Source organism: Benincasa hispida, chromosome 12 (genome assembly GCF_027475165.1).
Source record: "Benincasa hispida cultivar pf3 chromosome 12, pf3_genome.v1.1, whole genome shotgun sequence".
NCBI lineage: Eukaryota > Viridiplantae > Streptophyta > Magnoliopsida > Cucurbitales > Cucurbitaceae > Benincasa > Benincasa hispida.
Genome location: NC_143489.1, coordinates 51,300,621 through 51,319,594, shown reverse-complemented (window position 1 = coordinate 51,319,594; position 18,974 = coordinate 51,300,621). Strand labels below are relative to the sequence as shown.

At 35.8% G+C, this 18,974-nt stretch overlaps 1 pseudogene; it reads right to left on the bottom strand.

Moving 5' to 3' along the window:
- Positions 1-2,642: 2,642 nt before the first annotated feature.
- Positions 2,643-6,069, bottom strand: LOC150032049 (uncharacterized; annotated as a pseudogene).
- Positions 6,070-18,974: the final 12,905 nt, after the last annotated feature.

Below are 18,974 nucleotides of genomic sequence, written 5' to 3'. Positions count from 1 at the left end.
TAATTTATTATATTATTTTAGTTAATATAATTAAAATCATATTTGTTATTTTCATGACGTGGAGAGAGTTATTCACATCTCTCTCATATAGCAATTAACAAAGTTTTTTGAGGTGGTTATATTACGTGAAAACTGTGTGTGAAGAAAGAGCTCTGCAACTATCTCTCTCGGTACTAATTCTCTAAAAGATAATTCTTCCTTCACCAAAAATTAAAGTCCACTTCTCTGCTTGATTTCTCATCTAGAGAATAGCAAAGAAGACTTCTTTAGTGGTGTTCTTTTTCCTATTCGTTGATGTTGTGGGAGAAATTCTCTGTTCATGATCTCACTGAGGAGGAAATTCGTGACAATTAATTTGGCTTCAAGAGTAAGTGTTTTCTCCTACCCTTTTCCTCTTTGTATGATTTGTTTTTTTAGAAAGCCTAGGATTCAGTGTTTATCGTTCTATACTACTCTGGTTTTAAGTTATTCCAAAAAAATAAATTCACTAACACAAGCGATCACTCGCTTTTGCATCGGGAATTTGATTCATTCAATTGAAATTAGAGTCAAATCGTGTTATGAATTTCTTTCTGGTAGTTAAAATCAGAGAATTGGTGGGTATTACACTGCATTATGGATGTTGTTTGCAAAGATTGGATGTTTTAAAAAATTACACTTAGTTTGCTGCTTTAAATTGTTTAAAGTTGTAATGGCCCATTGTTTTGGGTGTTTAAATTCATGTTATCGAATCTATAAGTCTGTGTCCGTGGTGAAGAGTTTGCCATGAAGGAAGCTTCAATTCGGTGCATTTCTGGTGAAAAACGAAGAAGAACAATGGCATTTTAGCCCAGAGTGCAGCTGCGCCTTTGTGCACCGCTGCGACGCTTGGGAAAAATTGCGTAGAGTGTCGCAACGCTCTGATCACAGTGTCATTGTGCTCCGAAAAGCCAAGACGTATGCGTGCGCCTGGTAGTTTCCAGATCGTGGTTTCAAGGCAGAAGCGGTTTTTTTACTTGTATTTTGATATTTCATGTACTTTATTGTTTTAAAATTAATTAAATTAATATAAATGTTATATTATTTTAATTAATTCTTAGGTATACCTATCTTTAGTCCAATTTTTGTTGTTTAATTAATTTTACGTTTGATGTATGATTATTTTTATCATATAGCATAATGTATGTCATATAGTTTAAAATCCCACCATAGGATAAACATGTTATATCATGTATCACATTTGATATAACTAGATGAAAAACACGTACGATGCACGGGGCTTAAAATTTTTTATAAAATTTTTTTAATTTTGATCAAATATTTATTAAGTATAGTATAATTAGTAATACTTTGACATGTAATAGAATAATTAAAACAATACTGTTTAAAACCTTATATTGCTGTTTAAAGCTAACTATATGGATTGCTAATATTTGTAAAATAAAAGTTATGTCTCAAATATTTTCATTGGTTGAAAATATTAGAGGCATATTTTTTTTTTTAAAAAAAAGGAACAATTTTTTGAATGAATAAAATTATAGTGATAAATATAATTAATTTAAAATTTAGAATAATTGACATAAAAATTAAAAGTAAATAAAGAAATATAAAATATAAAATTAGAAGAATGGATCAAATTATAATACATATAGATATAAGTTGAATATAGTTTGTGAAATGAAATGATACAAAAGTGTCATTGGGTAAAACTATACATATGTTTAGTATCTTTGAAAAAATGTAACATACTATCCCATTAGGTAATTCTTTTGTGGTTCTTAGAAGATAGTGATTTATGTAGAAAGAAGAGACAATATATTTCATAAGAATTATATACTTTGAAATTTAATACGATAAACTGAATTAACTACGTAATAAATTAGACCTCGTTAAAGCAAAACCTCTTTTTAAACAATATTTCTTGTATATATGAAAGATAAATTGAATCCTCTAGTGATTTGACAAGAACTTTTGTTGTTGACATTGAAGCTCCCCATGATAATGCAACATCAAGTAAACTTGAGTGGATACCCTTTTTCATTAGGTGGACTTAATGGAATTCATGGTATGAAAACCTGTTTTCCTGCATTTTCACCCATTACTACTTTGGTATGTATAATATTTCTTCCAAACAATCGATATATCATTCTTGTTTCATTGCACAAACTGTTAGATGGATCTAAATTTCTCAATAATATAATAGGACAATTAACCTTTACTTTAAGCTTACGGGGTCGTATTCCATTTGATAATAAAGAATTTAGAAATTTTTCATGGTAGTAAACATTTGTATCGTCCATTACCTCATCAAAACTATTGAAGGTTTTAACTTCTCCTGGAAAGATATCTATCAAAAGTTCATTTAAATAATTAACATGATCATTTGTCGTAGCTAAAATGACACTATTTGTCATGTACTCCATTGATGTAGCACAGAGTTGTAGATCCGAATATATGATTTTTATGAATTCCATTTTCATGTTTCTTTCAAAATGTCGTATTGCAATTTCTTGAGGCAAGGTAATGATATCATCATGATAGGCAGGTTCTGCTCTATTTCTAATCCTCTGGATAAAGTCTGTAAATGCTTTGTCATTATGTACCCTCATATTTTGTTTAAGGTGCAATTGGTGCATTTTCTTCAGAGATATGATCTTCTTAAGTTAATGGCAACATTTTGTTGCCTTGTTCCTTTTGGAAGTACTAGAAGTACTTGGCGAAAATCTCCTCCAAACACAAATACTTTTCCTCCAAATGGTTGAGTACAATCCATTACATCCCTTAATGATCGATCAATAGATTCAATTGTAAGTCTTTTTGTCATAGGTGCCTCATCCCATATTATTAGTCTTGCTTTTCGAATTAGTTCAGCTATGACACTCTACTTTGATATATTACATATTGTGAATCAGAAGCCTGTAATGGAATTTCTAATCTAGAATGTGTTGTTCGACCTCTCGGTAAAATTGATGCTACTACACCAGATATTGCAGTTGCAAAAGTTATCATTCCTTTTGATCTAACCATTGCCAAAAGTGCTCGATACAAAAAGGTCTTTCCAGTTCCTTCAAGCCCATCGATAAAAAAGAGTCCACATTTATTACCATCAATTCTTTCCATAATAATGTCATATGCATTTTTTTGTTCCTCATTTAATTTTGTTGATGCTAAAATATCTTCATCATCTATTATAATGAATTCTTCATCTCTTATCTCTGCCATTGACATGAAGTCGTCATCAGAGTCATCCTTAATTATTGGAGGGAGATCAAATTGTATTGTATTTTTGCCCATGGATTGGAGAAAGTAATTTATGTTTTTCAAATCCAATTGAACTTGTTCTTCAGTTGATAAATCATTTGATCGGTTATAGTCTTCAATTATAGCTTCTAAAAAAGGATCCCATAATTTTCTAACTTCTGTGGGTTCACAGTAGACCAACAAAGTAACAAATAATGTTCGCAAAGCATATGACATTTCAAACAATTCAACCTCTTTTAAACCATCAATCAGACTTTCATCAGAGTCAAGTAGTCCTCTTATTTGTGATGCTTCCTTAAATGTACATTATCTTTTTCTATTCACTGTCAACAAATCATTAAACGACGTTGAACCTTTAACATTATTCAATAAAAGCCTTAGATAATATCTTTCTTCCTCAATCAGATTTGCTCCATTTATTCTTCTTATAACATGAAATTTTTTCTTCGGTAATCATTTTTCGTTCCTGTATCCCAAACACAGTGTTTAGGAAAATCTTTATACAACAATTTTCTTGAGTCTTCATCTTTTTGGCATGTATTAAAAAACTCTGTCAACATTGTTTTAGATACATAATCAAATCTAATAAGTTTCTTGAAATTTTGGTTATGCCAATAAGAAACCAATTGTTGATTTGGAAGATGTAACTGTAGATTTATAACAGGTGGAGATATTTCATTTAGTCTAAAATAAAATATTCTTCATAGTGCTTCTGGCGTAGAAATCCATCCAACATCTTGAATGTTTTGAGTCTCATTTATAATAATATCTTCATCATCATTTACTATTGAAATTGTTTCTCTATCATCATCTTTATATATATACTTATATAAATATTTGACCGCCTTGATTGCGGAACAAATCTCAACATTTATGTGACAGTTGTATCATTGAAGAAGATATGGATTAAAAGGAACTACCCACTGATTATCTAACATGACATTGCAAATGGAATTTAATATCTATTACTATTTATATGATTTTTAAATTTAAAACATCCATTCATGCATGACATAGAAAAAAATTCGTAACTATTGTAAAAACGACATACCTTTGTTCTATCATTTCGTCTACGATATATTGGGTATAAATCCTTTCCTTGCATAGTATGAGAAGAATATGACTTGGGATAGTGGAATCTACATGCTCCATTCACCATACACGGGCTACTTATTTTCAATGCTCCACATGGTCCATGTATCATGTGGTTAACAACTAACTCGCGAAGAAGTGGATTTGTTGTCATATCAAGAATTTTAGGAAACATAGGCATCGTATTGATCAATGTTTGTTATTTTATGCCCATATTTAAAAATAATCAAAATATGAGCATGTGAGAGTCCCCTTCTTTGGAACTCATTCACATATGCATATGCTCCAACCTTTCCAAAAACTTCTTTTCTAAATAGTTGATCTTTGAGATCTTTTAATTTTTGCTCGAAAATTCACGATGTCAAATGTAGCCTATCTTGAGGTTGTTGTCCTTCTATCAATTCATCTTTAATTTCTTTCCACTCAGAACTGCATGTCATAGTAATAAAAAGACCTGGCTTCCAAATCGTTGTACTCAGGTCATTGCATCCAAATATTTGTGTCGTATATCTCTTGGACCTCCATCAAAAGTACCAGGAAGTATAATTCGCTTCCCTACTATATGCATTTGTTTCTTCTGAGTTAACGACATATATTAATCCTTGGTATAATTCCAATCTTATTTGAGTCTGTTGTGTTCTAAAAAAAGTCCAACCTAGTTGTTTCAAGTTTTATGTACATATCAACAGAAAATTGTTGAAACAAACATCTTGCTGAAAGAAAAATCAATGTCTAAGATTCTCTAATATGAAACTTGAAACAATAATATTCTCTGCATGAAATTCTTCCATTTTGTTTCTTTGATAAACCTGTGAATATAGGAATTCAAATAATGTAAACATATTTAAAAAGTGAATGTCGTGGAATATGAATGAAACTATGTTAGATAGGTTCCCATGACGTTCTATTACAAAGACTTCTTCTGGAGTCTGGAAACTATAATTTTCTGAAGTTTAACAATTTTTATAAATGATGTCCTCCCATTTTCAATTGTTTAGCCAGATATTTTTATTTCTTGATGCCATCTAGGTTCTCCTTTCGGAAATAATAATGGATACTGTAGAGAGTCATAGCAACTAAAATAATGTTTAATTCTATGATGATTTCCTAAATGGGCATGGAGGACAATATTTCTTTCAAAAGGTGAAGAAATTCCATTTCGTTCAATCCATATAGTTATTACTTGATTAACAATAAGTGTGTTATAAACACGTTGATCAACTTTAACATTACTTGCAATTTGTATATGAATATGTTGTAAATTGTCAAACTCCTGCAATGACTGAAATACTTGTGAGTAAGGATTGCATTTGAGTATGTTTATCAACTTGTGTACCATACACTCACAAATGCCTCCATCTTGTAAAACCCTTATTCTATTTTGAATTTCATTGTCGGTGTCAAAAAAGTATAATTGAAAATATCTTGGTCTGTCTTTCGGCAGTAGTGCTGCTAGATCATGATATACTTGTCTTTGGGCTCTAAATGTATAAACTCCTTTCTTGACGTTGCTAATTTTTTATCCAAATTAACACCAAATGAAGTGAAAGAAAAAAGGCTTTTCTATGCCCTAATATTCTTTCTAAACTTGAATTCATCATCTTCTACATTGAGATATAGTTGAAGTAATTCATCTGGAATTATAGTTGGTGAAAGTCGAATTTGTCCATTGTAATAGTAAAATGTTGGTGTTTTGTATTCAAACCTTTTTGCTTTACGATATATACATGATGACATTTTTTTCAATTCATGAATGGTTATGTTTTCATTGTTTGTAGTAGGATTTGTTCCAAATATGAAACATGATATTTAAATTTGTGTTTCAAAAACTTAAAACAATAAAGAAAAAACTATTGTTGTTGTTTTTGCACAACAACTTGCGTTAGGTGTACTTTGGATTCCAAAATCTCTGTTTTGAAAATCTATTTTTGCCAATGCAGTTTTCTTTGAATTGGCATATCTTAACTTTTTCTCTTCGTTTTTCAATTGATAATTCGACATATTTTTTTTCTTTTGCGTGCATTGGCCTTTGCATTTACTTTCTTTTTTTTTTCTTCCTTGAGATTGGAACTGATCTTCAGAGTTTGAGAGACTCAGTCATTCACTCTTCTGATTTAGTTGACAGAGGACACGAAACCCTGATACTCGCATCTTATGACATTAAGAGGCGTGCAACGATGAGGTTGAAGGATCCCATATTGTAGGGCCTTTGAGCAGAAGCGGGAATGACCATAATCCCATTTTTACAGAGAAAGAAATTTTACAGAAATAAACAAATAGATTATGCAATTATAAAAAAATTAACTACAACATGCTCGACAACAAAAAGTTTAGAGGTACATGAAACTTTACCTTTGAAGACCTTCTCCAAGAAAATCAAGAAATCCCTCGATCTGCAAATCATGAACAAAGCTAAAAAGGCCAATATGGACACTACCAATTGGAGACTTTGGTATTCTCATGTAGAGAACCCATGAGTGGTAGGCTCTGGCTAATTTGGATTGAGGGAAGGGAGGAGAATGAAAATTTTTTATAAAGAGAGTGGAGAGGAATTCAAAGAACCTTTCTCTGTAAAAAAAAAAAAAAAAAACGTTCTACTACTTGTCTCTTTTTTCTCAAAGGGAAAAAATTATCAATATCCAAAAACCACCCACTTACATAGGTGGAGAGAAAAGAGGAGGAGGGGATTGTAACTCCTTCCCTAATTTGAAATAACATTTAATATATATATATAATAACTAACTTATCATATAATATATATATATATTAATTATATGTTATATCAAATACAACATATAACCTATAGTTTTAATATTGTATCATATACAATATAACCTATAGTTTCTTTTCTCTCACATATGACATTTAATACAAATCACATTTATATTAAATTTAACAATTATGAATCCAATTCATATTATCAACATTTGAATCATATTCAAATATTTGAATCCTCCCATAAATAATATAATGTATCAAATACATTATAATAACTATATCACATATAACTTAATTATATCATATATAAACAATTCCCTCAATTAATTTGAACAATTCAAATTAATCCAAATACTGATTCTCATTTAGTCCTATTGAGCTACTAAGAGGACCTCATGGACCTGTAGCTTGAAACTCCAACGGTACATGAATAATTAATTAAACTCTTTAATTTAAATTATTCACCATCGGTTAACTGAAAATGACTCCACTAAAGACCATCAGCTACACTCTTCGCACTACGTATATATTTCTGTATCCATTGGATATAGTCAATCAACAGTACGACAACCCTTCACAAATTGCTCGTAAGTACAATTAGGTCAAAATTACCATTTTGTCCCTGTAGTTGCATCTAACTCCTTAAGTACCACTGATCCCTCTAATGAACAATAAATCATAGTCCAACTATGATTGAACCCCTCTCGAGCCAGGAATGGGTGTGGTGCCATATTGTTCAAGCCTAGAAGTAGTTCTTAAGGGAGCAATTTATCTACTTACCCCAATCTCGGGGAAGGAGTGAATTCCTTCTTGTATAGTTGTGTTCCCAGCTCCCTAATCAGACGAATTCCCAAAATGGTAGGCTTGTTGAGTCCACGATCTAGCCACTTTCATCCATACAAATCTAAGGACACTTTCATAAGTAGGAGTTCACAACTCACTCAGGATTCAGGTCATGTTACCTATGGTCATCCTAGTGAAATGTAAGTCTCTATTATGAACTGCGTTATATAATGAGACTAAATATTTCGTGGTCTGATCTTATACAAGACTCCTTTGTATATAATATCCCTACTCACATGTCTCCACATGAATGATCAAGATCAAATCATTTATAGCACTTTACAACAATTGTAACACCTACAAAACATGTCATACTCGTAGTGTTACCAGGAGAAGGTATCCAGCCTTATCCATATACTACAGACCATTTAGGTTATCACTTATATATGGTTCACTCTATGTCTCTACATACATGTTTAAGCTACAAGATAACATTTGGATGTTAGTTTATTGGTTTGTGGTTAATGCAACTAATTTTGAAATAAAACATCAAATATTTTATTACATAAATAAAATATTTGTACATTACAATAACAAACTATAGAACCCTTTGAGATTTAGGGTATCAACTCCAGCAATCTCCCACTTTACCTAAAGCTAGTAGGTGTATATTGTAAAATTCAAATTGTAATACAAAGTACACAAAGCAATAAATTAGGGAACAAACCGCCCAGTACAAATCTCCCACTTGCCCTACTTTAAACGTGGCCTATCTCATAGTCCCATAGTTCTTTTTTAAACTGTAATACAAAGTTTGTTCTGTAAAGTTAACCGGACACCTCTAACTGCTACAGCTGAGACGACGTGCCTGGTTCCAATTCACATCGTCATCTCACCAGTATCAAGTTGCCGCTGGGAACTAATTCCCTGAAATGAAGAATAAACATGGTTAATGGCCCCAGAGTCAATAATCCAGACAGAATCTGAAGGAACTCTTAACGAAGAGCATCCATGAGCGCATTCAGATCTCTCTGATTTCATTGTGACCGATATACAATAAATATATTCCAACATATAGGTATGCAAATAAACACTAATTAACCGCATGCTTTGCACAATAAAACACAAGGGAAAGAGTTCTCATACTAGTTGAAAACTCTCTTCAAACGTCGAACTCAAAGCAGCGGAAAAACCTCTACACGCTCTATTGCCCAGCAAATCAGTCGGCTACGGCAGCACGATCGTCTACACGAACGGCAGCAACACGAACAGTCACGAACAAGAAAGCAGTTGGGACGAAACCACCAGTTGGAGCCCTTGGTATTCTTAGAGTACGAATCCAAAGAGTGGTCTTTGGTAAATTTGGTAGAGGTAAGAGGAAACAACAGATCATGTAGACAATAAGCAAGTGGGAGAGAAAGAGCTATCGTATAGCAAGGATGCTTATCGTTTAGATAAAGCTACATGATCATGTAGGTTTTACCAAGCAATCGTTTAATAAAAGGTGGACGATCGTTTAGAAAACGCAGCACGCTATGCGATCATCTAGGAAAGCTAAGCGATCGTTTAAGGAAAGGCGTGTGATCGATTAAATTCAATTAAGACCCTGGTGTGCGATCGTTTAGACGATGGGATACTATCGTATAGGCTCTCAAGCAAGGCGATCGTTTACGTTTTCACACCGATTGCGAATTTTCGAACTTTTTTTTTTAGCCAAATGAAAATAATTTTCATTTTATCCATCAGTTACCATAACTGAATGCGGCTACTCCCACTAACGCACGATTGAGGAGATTAATACGACCAATTATCTCATAATTAACCAATTTAATAATTAATAAATATAATCATATTATATTCTTACCCTATAGTTTGATATCACATATCTACTATAGTAATTTCTCCTCCACTTGTTATAAATCATATTTATATCTATTTCCTCCATAATAATGTATCTCATACATTTAGCGAATTATATCATATATAATTAACCAGTTTATTTATATCATATATAATCGAACACCTTATCAATTTGAACATTTCAAACTGACCCAAACACTGATTCTCGACTTTATCTAAGCTACCCAGGGGACATGATGGACCTGTGGCTCGAAGCTCCAACGGTATGTGAATAGCTGACTAAACTCTTTAGCCACGAGATCCACCATTCGTTAAATGCCAGGCATTATACTAAAGACCAAAAGCTGAACTCTTCTTACCATATATATATTTATGTGTCCATCGAATATAACCAATCATGAGTACGATGACCCTTCACAGATGCTCGTAAGTATAACTGGGCCAATTTACCGTTTTGTCCCTGTAGTTACATCTCACTAGGGCAAAACGGTAATTTGGCCTAGCTCTACTTACGAGCATCTGTGAAGGGTTATCGTACCCATGATTGGTTATATCCAATGGACACAGAAATATATCTGTGGTAAGAAGAGTTTAGCTGTCGATCTTTAGTGGAATGCCTAGCAGTTAACAGATGGTGGATCTCATGGCTAAAGAGTTTAGTCAGCTATTCATGTACCGTTGGAGCTTCGAGCCATAGGTTCATAAGGTCCCCTTGGTAGCTTGGATAAAATTGAGAATTAGTTTTTGAGTCAGTTTGAAATGTTCAAATTGCAAGAGGAAGTTCGATTATATATGATATAATTGAACTGGTTAATTATATATGATATAATTGACTAAATGTATGAGATACATTAGTTTGGAGGAAATTGGATATAAATATGATATATGATTTATATCAAGTAGAGGAGAAAACACTAGAGTAGATATATGATATTAAACTATAGGTTAAGAATATAATATGATTATATTCATTACTTAATTAATTAGGCGGCTATGAGATAATTGGCCGAGTATTTCTCTGGAATCGTGTGAAAGTGGGAAGTTCAAATTTAGTTCTTGTAACTAAAGAATAAAATGAAAATTGTTTTCATTTTGTAAGATACGCAGAAAAATCGCCCACGGTGTGAAAGTATACGATCGCATAGCATTGAGAGCTTATACGATAGTGCCCGTCTTTCTAAACAATCGCACACCCGTGCACTAAATGATCGCTCGCGATTTCTAATCAATCGCTTACATTTACTACATGATCAATTAACGCGCCGAGCAGATCTAAGCCTTCTAGTATTTCCCACTTGCTTGTTCTAAACGACAAACACCCGACTATACAGTAGTCTTCTTCTATCTCCCATTTGCTTGTTCGTTCAACACGATCACTTAGCAAAGTCCACCATTTGGATTCTCACTCCGAGAATACCAAGGGCTTCGAGGGTGGTGTCGTCCCCGGTTTCTGTTGGTTTGTGCGCTGTTGATCGTGTAGACGACCGTGGTGCTGTTAAGCGACTGTTTGCTGGACGATAAGAAGCGTAGAGGAGTTCGCTTCCGCTGGACTAAGTTTGATTGAAGAAAGTCTTCAACTGGTACGTTTACTCGGTCTTTTGTATTTTATTTGTTAAAGTATGCCAATAATTAGTGTTACAATGCATATCTGTTTGTTAGAATGTATGTTTGGTAATTCTGTCACAATGAGATCGGAAAGATCCGCTTCTGCTCATAGTTTCTCTTGTCTAAGATTTCCTTCAATTGGTATCAGAGCCAGGTTGCTGATATTCCAATTTCATTGATGCAAAGAATTGCATTTAAATTCGCGGTGGGTGCAACATATCTGTCTTCATTTTAATTGTTGATTTGTTTATGGATGTGCAGATTAATGGGGTTTTCTGGGATGAAACCTTAGTTTGATTAATTCTTTTACATTATCGGTTAATTATAAAGGCCCCTACGTTTTTGGGCATAATTAATTGTTATCGAGTCTGTAATTCAAAGTTAGTTTGAGTCTTGAGTCGTTCGTGAAGAAGTTCGGAGCAAGGGTTGTTTTTCTTTGAGGAAGAAGACGATCAAGAGTTGATCGATTCATGTAGACGATGGGGTAGGCGATTGTTGAATATTAGATGTTCGAGTGTCGTTTAACGTGCGTGTGCACTAGACGATCATTTAGCTTAGCAAGCATAATCGCTTAATACCTGACTAAACGATCGCGGAGTAATGCATGGTAAATCGTTTACCTCTTCGCGCGTTAAGCGATCGCCTAGACGATCAGGCTTCGTAGCCTCGTTATCGTCTAAGCGATTGTTTAGCATTTCACGCTATCGTCTAGTTTGCGCTAAGCAATCGTTTACCTGAGGCGTTTACTAAACGATGGAGCTTCACTCGATGGTTCAAGACCCGGTTCGCCTGTGAACCAGTTTGCTCGATGAAAAATTTAATAGATAGAATTATTTCATTCCGATTTTGTAAAGGTTCATCCCGGTCCATTAATCGTTGTTTTATTACATGAGATGTATGGTGATTTATATGTCATATAGTATGCACATATAGAAAATCCCACCTTAGGTTATGCATTGGTCATGCATTATCTCTTTATTATAAATGTAATTTAGAGAAGCATGATTTAATTATGTAAGAGCATGCTCATGCATCATATAATATAAGAGTTATATTTATGCATGCATAAAAAGAATTGACATGCATCATCTTTATATTATAATTGTTATAGTATAAGGGTTATGGAAAACATGTTTGCTTGGTTATTATGTGTATATAAAAGTTATGTATAGTAATGACCGGACATTGCATGAAGCATGACACATAGGTTTCTTTATAAGCGTTATAAACACCTAGTTATGCGCAATGTGTTTTAGTTGTTTCTTTTTAAAGGTTAAAGAGAAATTAGAACTAAAAGCAATAAGAAAGACATGTATGCTCACTTAGGTTTAATTCATGGTTTTAAAATGTTTAAAACTTGGATGACATAGACCTAAGATCACGGTTCTAATATGATTAGAAACCCTTAGGCTTTAATCTTTTAATTAGTTTAATAGGATTAAATTGATTAATAAAAGGTTAAAGTGTAGCAAATCTATCTATAAGGGACCTTTTGTCTAAGGCGGGTTCTGGCTAGGCTAGGGTATTTAAGTTGACGGATTTGATGCATGCATGCAAGTTAAGGATAGTCCATTAAAGTGTTTAAATGTGACTATTTGAACTTGTTTATTTCATAGACAGAAGTTGTTTATAAGTGGACTTAAAAAGATGACTTAGACTAAAATCAGTAGCCGGATTGTCTAGGTTAATGAACCTCTAGGTAGAACATTCAGTGGGAGGTACTTAGGACATATGATGCTTCATTTAAACCTTTTACGTTTCTCCTATATAGTCCACATCGTGAGATCTGCCCTCGGCCTCATGGCACCCTGGGAGTGTCCCCCTAAAGGATGGTGTTTGGGTAGGTCAATATCAAGGTGGATGAAGAGAGTGTTCATAGTAAGTGAGAGCGGGAAGTGCAACAGCATATCCCACGGTCTCCCTCGTTGGATTGAATAAAGTTTTTGCGCATCGCCTCGAGGCACCCTCGGAGTGTCCCCCTAAAGAATGGCAGTTTTGCGCGTTTCTTTATTTGATCTTCTGAAAGAGGATAAGGTTACTTAGTCTCTTGTCCTAATCTGCTTCTTCCCTACGGTGGGCTCATTAGGGCGGGACTCTGGCATCGAAAGTGAGGGGTCACACTTACGCGGAGTTGTTAAAGGTTAACAGTTCTGGACCAAATAAATGGTGGCTGTTAGGTTCAGTTCTAAGAGTTGGTTCTGCCTAATGGTTGAGAATGTCTCATCCCAGTGAAGGGGTATCTGATCACCCCACTGGTGACGTTTGTCCTGCCTCGTTGGGGCATCATTGCAAAATAGAAGTCTTTCACTTAGGGTACTCGAAACTGTTTTGCAAAATTAATTGGTTAAAATGTGGTTTAGCAAAATCTTATAAAGTTTGTTCGTTTTTTCAGCAACAAGTTTTTGAAAATGGCCATAGCCACTTTAGCATTACTTAACACCGAGAAACTAACTGGCGATAATTTTTCAACATGGAAACATATGATCACGACTATTTTAATCATCGAAGATCTCATGTTTTCTCTTATGGAGGCCTATCCTCCTATTCCAGCTCCGAATGCAGCTCGAAATGTTCGGGAGGCATACGAGCAATGGACACGAGCAAATGAGAAGGCCCGAGTCTATATCTTGGCAAGTCTTAATGACGTCTTGGCCAAGAAGCATGAGCCCATGGTCTCAGCACGTGAGATTATGGAGTCCCTGCGGGGGATGTTTGGACAACCATCTGAACAGCTCAAGTATAAGGCTCTTAAGTATATATTCAACTCCAAAATGGAAGAAGGCACCTCTATTCGTGAACATGTTCTTAACATGATGGTCCACTTCAATATGGCGGAGTTGAATGGGTCTACTATTGATGAGGGCAGTCAGGTTAGCATAATCCTGCATTCTTTGCCGGAGAGCTTCCTGCATTTTGTTAGTAATGTGATTCTTAACAAAGTGAAATACACCCTTACAACTCTCATCCATGAGTTGCAGACATACCAATCTTTACTGAAAAGAAAGGAGAGGAAGAAGACTGAGGCAAATGTTGCTTCATCTTCAATGACGTTCCATAGAGGGTCAACCTCAAGAACAAAGTATGCACCTTCTACTTCTAACTCTACAAAGGGGAAGAAGAAGAAGGGTGGTAAGGGGAAGGGAAGACGCCTGCTAACCTGCCATCTATCACCCCAAGAAGGCGTCCACCGCCGGTTGGAAAGGGAAAATGTTTCCACTGCAACCAGGATGGACACTGGAAAAGGAACTGTCCTCGCTGGTTGAAGGAAAGGAAGGCCGCCAAGGCTAAGGCCAAGGCAGATAAAGGTAAATATGAATTTACTTGTACTTGAAACATGTTTAATGGAGAATGATGATTCTGCCTGGATAATTGATTCGGCCACTAATCATGTTTGTTCTTCTTTTCAGGGGATTAGATCCTGGCGACAGCTGGAGGCTGGTGAGATGATGATGTAAGTAGGCACCGGGCACGTCGTCTTAGCTGTGGTAGTGGGAGGGATCCAGTTATCTTTATAGAATAGGTTTCTTGTTTTAAATGATTTATATATTGTTTCTGAACTTAAGAGGAACCTTATTTCTATAAAGTGCCTGTTACAATGTAAATACACGCTTTCTTTTAATGTGGATAAATTGTTTATTCATAAAGATGGTGTTAATATTTTTACAGCGTATCTAGAAAGTAACTTGTATGTGCTAAGACCGTTAGCCATAAGTTCCCTCCATAACACAGAATTTTTTAAAACTGTCGTAACTCAATCTAAACGTCAACAAATTTCTCTAAAAGAAAATGCCATACTTTGGCACCTTCCATTAGGGCACATCAATCTCGATAGGATTGAGAGATTGGTGAAGAATGGACTTCTAAGTGAGTTAGAAGAAAATTCTTTACCGGTGTGCAAATCTTACCTTGAGGGTAAGATGACTAAAAGACCTTTTACTGGAAAAGATTATCGAGCCAAAGAGCCTCTTAAGTTAGTACATTCTGACCTTTGTGGTCCTATGAATGTGCGAGCCCGAGGTGGCTATGAGTATTTTACCAAATTTACTGATGATTACTCTAGGTATGGGTATGTTTATCTAATGCAATGGAAATCTGAATCCTTTGAAAAGTTCAAAGAGTTCAAGGCTGAAGTTGAAAACGCATTGGATAGAAGGATTAAAACACTTCGATCGGATCGAGGTGGAGAGTTTTTGGACTCGTCATTCTAGGACTATTTGATAAAACATGGAATCCTTTCCCAACTCTCAGCGTCGAGTACACCTCAGCAGAATGGTGTAGCGGAGAGGAGAAATAGAACCTTGTTAGATATGGTTCATTCGATGATGAGTTACGCTTCCTTATCGGTCTCGTTTTGGGTTTCGCAGTAGAGACTACGATATACATAGTCAATTGTGTTCCCTCCAAGAGTGTTGTGAGAACACCTCTGGAGTTATGGAATGGGCATAAAGCTAGTTTACATCACTTCCGCATTTGGGGTTGCCCTGTACATGTGCTTGAGGCAAATCCCAAGAAGTTGGAACCACGGTCGAGGTTATGTCTCTCTGTAGGCTACCCCAAAGGTACACAAGGGGGTTATTTTTATGATTCGTTGAAAAATAAGGTGTTTGTTTCCACGAATGCTACTTTCTTGGAGGAGGACAATATTAGGGAGCACAGTCCACATAGTAAAGTCGTGTTGCGTGAACTTTCCAATGAAACTACTGAAACTTCAACAAGAGTTGTTGAAGAGCCTGCTTCATCAGCAAGAGTTGTTGATGGTAGTTCATCTAGTAGGTCAGTTCCACCTTAAGAGTTGAGGGAACCTCGACGCAGTGGAAAGGTTGCAAACCCACCCATTCGCTATCTGGGTTTCACGAAAATACTAGCTATGGTAGCAAATGGCGACGTCGAGGATCCGTTGTCTTATCAGACGACAATGGAGGATGTTGACCGGGATGAATGGGTCAAGGCCATGGATCTCGAGATGGAGTCGATGTACTTCAACTTAGTATGAGATCTTGTAGATCAGCCTAATGGGGTAAGACCTATAGGTTGTAAATGGATCTACAAGCGCAAACGGGGTGCTCATTGAGAAGGCTCGCCTTATGGCAAAAGGTTATACCCAGGTAGAGGAAGTTGACTATGAGGAGACTTTCTCACCTGTTGCCAGGTTAAAGTCGATCCGCATTCTCCTATCCATTGTAACTTATTATAATTATGAGATCTGGAAAATGGACGCCAAGACAACCTTTCTGAATGGAAATCTTGAGGAAACCATTTACATGGTGCAACCCGAAGGATTCATAGTCCAAGGTCAAAAGCAAAAAGTTTGCAAATTGAATTGGTCCATTAATGGGCTGAAATAAGCGTCTCGATCTTGGAACATACGGTTTGATATTGCGATCAAGTCGTATGGCTTTGACCAGAACTTTGATAAACCTTATATCTACAAAAAGATCGTCAACGCTTCAGTAGTATTCTTAGTGTTGTATGCAGATGATATACTACTCATTGGGAATGATGTAGGTCTACTGACTGTAGTTAAGAATTTTCTAGCGACCCATTTCCAAATGAAAGATTTGGGAGAGGCTCAGTTTGTTCTGGGTATACAGATCATTTGGGATCATAAGAACAAAGTCCTAGCATTGTCTAAGGCATTGTACATTGACAAGATGTTGCTCAAGTACTCGATGCAGGACTCCAAGAGGGGCCTACTGCCATTCAGGCATGAATTCACTTTTTCTAAGGACATGTGTCCTAAGACGCTTCAAGAGGATGATGAAATGATATGGGTCCCATATGCGTCTGCCGTTGGCAGTTTTATGTATGTGATGCTCTGTACTCAACCAGACATCTACTACACTGTGGGCATGGTCAGTAGGAATCAGTCTAACCCAGGCCAGGGTCACTGGAACGCAGTGAAGAACATCCTCAAATATCTTCGGAGAACGAGGGACTACATGCTCATGTATGGATCTAGGGATTTGATCCTTATTGGATATACGGATTCTGACTTTCATATTGATAGGGATTATCGCAAGTTCACTTCAAAGTCAGTCTTTACTCTTAATGGAGGAGTTGTAGTGTGGTAAAGCACTAAGCAGAGGTGCATCACCATCTTCACTATGGAGGCGGAGTACATAGCGACTTGCGAAGCTGCTAAGGAGGTCGTCTGGCTCAGGAAGTTCTAAATAGAACTAAAAGTTGTTCCAGATATGTCTAGGCCCATTACCCTCTATTGTGACAATAGTGGGGCTGTAGCAAACTCCAAGGAGCCTAGAAGTCACAGGCGCAACAAAGACATAGAGCGGAAGTATCACCTGATCCACGAGATAGTGCATCGAGGGGACGTGATCATCACGAAGATCGGTTCGGAGTAAAATGTTGCTTGCCCGTTTACGAAGGCTCTCATGGCTACAGTGTTTGAGGGTTACCTTTAGAGCATGGGTCTATAGGATCGCCCACGGCTGGACTAGGGCAAGTGGGAGATTTTCTTGTACTAGGCTTTTATGCCCTAGTTTATTGTTTTGTACTAGTTTTTGTGCACCCTACTTCACTTTAGGACAAGTGGGAGATTGTTGGGGTTGATGCCCTAAAGTCTCGTGTCCTGTAGTTTGTAAACAGTTTGTACGGACGCTTGTGATATATAATATATAATATTTTACTTCACTTCTTGATTTTGCTTAGTTGAATGTTTTATTTGCTTTACCACAAACCAATAAACCTAAAATCCTTGGTTATCTTTATGTAACTTAAGCATGTATGTGGTGACATACAAGTGGATTATGGAATGATCAGGATCAGATCATTTGTAGCACTTTACAACAATTGTAACAGCTACAAAGCGGGCTATACTCGTAGTGTCACCAGGATAAGTGATGCGTTGATTTATCATGCGATGGTGTGAATATGCGATGATCATACAAGTTTTCCTAACAAAGCCCAAGTATAAGCCTTCTTAAGTTCCTGGTAAGTCCAGGGTCGAACATAGGGACTACTGAATAGATATGCGACAAACTCTCTGATTCTATTGTGGTGGTGAAAAAGAAGTAGATGGTGTTTTTTATTTAGATTTTCCTATGCGATGGAGTTGAACGCAGAGTGATGAAAGCGTAGAGTTATAACAAGTATGCGATGAAGGGGTTGAGAAGAGACTTAGCTAACATTTCCCAAGATTGTGTACAAGTTATGCGATCATGCTATACACAAATATTAGTACTACATTGCAAAATGCCACATTTCCTATTTCTAGGATGTATTCAATGTGTATGGGAAACAACAGATAAAACTTATTTCTAAGTTTCTACTCTTACTTATGCGATCTAATCCGACTCTCTCAAGCCTAGATTCTATCTTTAGACTACTTTCTCAAGTACTTCCATGCATACATAAGACAAGATGATCGCATAAAATGTATAGCTTAAGTCATGCAAGCTAAGTACTTCTCAACCCATTCAAAAAGTTAGTTACTCATGCATGGTGCGGAGAGATTGAACATAAATCGAAATGAAGTTTCCATTTTCTGCAAATAAAGTGTTGAATACAAAATAACAAATGGTTTGAGAAATAACAAGCTAGGTAAGCAATGTCTTGTTCCCGTGGCCTTTTACACTACTCTTTATCACCTCAACTCTGTTCTTGTTGCGGATTATTACTCTCGCAAGGGTTAGACTTCTCTCCTTTGTATTCTTTTTCGA